This window comes from Lynx rufus, unplaced genomic scaffold, assembly GCF_022079265.1.
Source record: "Lynx rufus isolate CCGP_SWC_20201006 ecotype Redwood Valley unplaced genomic scaffold, mLynRuf1.p SCAF_14, whole genome shotgun sequence".
Taxonomy (NCBI): domain Eukaryota; kingdom Metazoa; phylum Chordata; class Mammalia; order Carnivora; family Felidae; genus Lynx; species Lynx rufus.
Genome location: NW_025814828.1, coordinates 1,658,712 through 1,661,787, shown reverse-complemented (window position 1 = coordinate 1,661,787; position 3,076 = coordinate 1,658,712).

Below are 3,076 nucleotides of genomic sequence, written 5' to 3'. Positions count from 1 at the left end.
ACGGCGCTCTCCAGCCGTGCTGTCGCGCCCCCTCCCCAGGTGGCCCCCAGCTTCCCGCAGCCGGCACCGAGGCTCCCCGCGGCTCCCCGCCCCCGCCCTGCCCCCCGCAGGCCGCTCGTGGGGGCGGGAGGAGCGCGCTCCCACCTTCCGGGCAGGCCGAGTCTGGCGGTCGGGAGAGGCGGGCGTCCAGGAGCCACCGGAGAGGCGGGAGGGCGTGGCTGCGGGTCTCACGTTGCAGCCGGGCCTGCCGGAGGGGGCTCCCGCCCGCACACGGGTTCGGGGGAAGCCGCCAGAGCAAACTCCGGCCCGCGCGGAGGGGTGCAAAGCGCGCGCCTTGTCCCTTCCCCGGAAGGAAAGGCGGCCGTTTGGCAGCCCCGCTCGGCGCCCCGGCGCGCCCCCGGCCCCTAGTCCCCGGCCTGGCTCCGGGACCGGCGGGACTCGGTCCCAAAGCCGCTGCGCGCTGGGCCCCGGCCGCTCCCGCAGCCGCAGCGGGCGAGGCGCGATGAAGAGGCGCGAGGAGGGCTGAGCGCAGCGCGCGCGGCCAGGGTCCCTGGGCTCGGGCCCGCGCCCCGTCTCCCCGGGGTGGGGCAGGGCAGGGTGGGGGTGGGCCGAGGCGTGGACTCGGGGAAGCCTCTCGGCGACGCGAATAAAAGGGCGCCGGCTCGCCGCGCCGAGCTGGGAAGCCTCGCCGCCTCGCCCCCGGCCCGGGAAGGGCATGGCCCCGGCGGACCCCCGGCGGTGAGTCAGGGCGCCCCGCTCCCGTGTGTCGCGGCTTCCGGAGGACAGGTGAGGACCGAGGGCGGCCTGGGCGCCCGCGGGGAAGGGGGCGCGGGGTCTGCTGCGCGGGGGCAGTTGGGGGTCGGCCAAGGGTGGGGGCGAGGACGAGGGCGCACAGGCCACTGGGCCAGGGGCTTGCGGGGCCTTTTGGGAAGGACAGACAGGCTGAATCTGGCGGGAGGATCCCCGTCGCCTTAACCTCTCCGCTCCCTTCCCGGGCCACCTCGCGCCTACCCATCCCTGCTCTCCAGGGAGGCGCCCGTGGGACCCCCGAGGGAACCCGAGCCCTCCTGGCGTGGGAGGGGACAGCAGAGCCGCGGGGCCTCCCCGGAGGGCGCTAGAGTCCCCCCGCCTCCTGCTCGAACTCTGGAATGTGGGTGACCCTCGGCCCGCTGGCGGCTGAGCTGCACGGAAGCCGGACAAGTCTTCGCCCGGGAGGGACGGCGCCTGTTGCGCGGGTCCCCGCAAGGCCACCCGAGCCGCGTTCCGGGAAACCCCGTATTTTCCTTACAGCGGCGCTGGAAGCTGGCCAGCTGGTACGGCGGGGGCCAGCCTCCCCTCCCCCCACTCCCCGGGGCGGCCCCGGCGGCTCCGGCGGCTCCGGCGGCTCCGGCGGCTCCGGCCCAGGGCGCCTCCCCGCGCGCGGCGCCAGGTCCGGGCTTCCCTGGGGCGCGCGCTCTCGGTCTCCGGGGACGACCCGGCCAGAGCCGAGGCTTTACAGAAGGCGTCGGCGCGCGGGGGCCCGGGTGGCCCGCGGGCACAGCGCGCGTTCCGGGCGCGGTCGGCGGGGGAGGCTGCAGGAGGTTGAGCCCCTCCTCTGGAAAGGCTGCAAGAGAGGACACGCTCGGGCCGAAGAAGGTGTCTATCTCGAGGTTGTTGAAAGGACCAACAGCTCCGGATTCCTAGCCTGAGCGAGCGGATCAGAGCGTGTTGCCCGCAGCTCTCACCTTCCCAGAGCACGCGCGTGTCTTTTGCGCACTTTACACGTGTATTATTATTTTTAAATAAAGTCGTTGCAAGAAGTGAGAAACACATAACATGATTAACGATGAGCAAAGCATGGACCAAATAATAATAATAATAATAATAATAATAATAAATAACCACGCATATTCTAAACTGTTGCTTGAAATATCCGCGCATTTCCATGTTTGCGCGCATGGCCTCACTGATCGTGTTTCTTTGCACATGTTTTATGGGTCAATTCCTTTCCTCTTTATCTGATGTCGGATTTCACCAACTTCTTCCCCTATAGCGCACGCACCCACATGTAGTGGAATACATTTTGCTTCAGTGAGCGCGCACCCTTTAAACACTGTAAGAGGACATATGGAACACCTCAAGGAATGTCATTCAAAGAAGGGTATACTCTTAATAACGACCTTGTTGAGAAGTTTATTTTCAGTCAAATATGTACAATATATAATGGCTCGGAATGAACATTGGAGGCGGAGACTTTAATCAGTTACTTTATTATTATAGAAACATTATAGTAATATATATTATATTGGTATATATATAAAGTATATATTATAGTTACTTTAATCAGTTACTTTATTATTATAGAAACATAATATATATATATTGCTGTATATATAACTATATATTATAGTGACTTTAATCAGATACTTTATTATTATAGGAATATTATGGTATATATTATATTACTATATATATAAAAGTATATATTATAGTTACTTTAATCAGTTACTTTATTATAGAAACATAATATATATATTACTATATATATATAACTATATTATAGTTACTTTAATCAGATACTTTATTATTATAAGAATATTATAATATATATTATGTTACTATATACATAAAACTATATATTATAGTTACTTCAATCAGTTACTTTATTATTATAGAAACACCAGTATATCTCTCCTCTCTCTATATGGATAAGCAAATATATACACGAATATCTGTACATTTGTATATATGAACACACATGTACGTATATTTTTGTGTGTCTGGTCTCCATCCATTCCATACCGTCGCTCGTCACAGCGTCAGATTTCCAAATGGGAGCTTCAAAGTCAGGAATTGAGATGACCTTCGAAATAATGGTTCCAGATCGCGGGGAAAGATCAGGAAAATAAGTTTCGAGTCTCTTGGCCCGAATATCTTGTGTCAGTGAAGGACACCATGCGGTGATGTCTTGGGAAGCCCCAAACCATCTTGCACAATTCGAAGAACGTTCGCTGCACATGCACGCGCTACCTGACAATAAACGGCTCTCCTTCTGTGGTCCCCCGACAGGTGTCCAGGGATAACGAATCAGGACAAG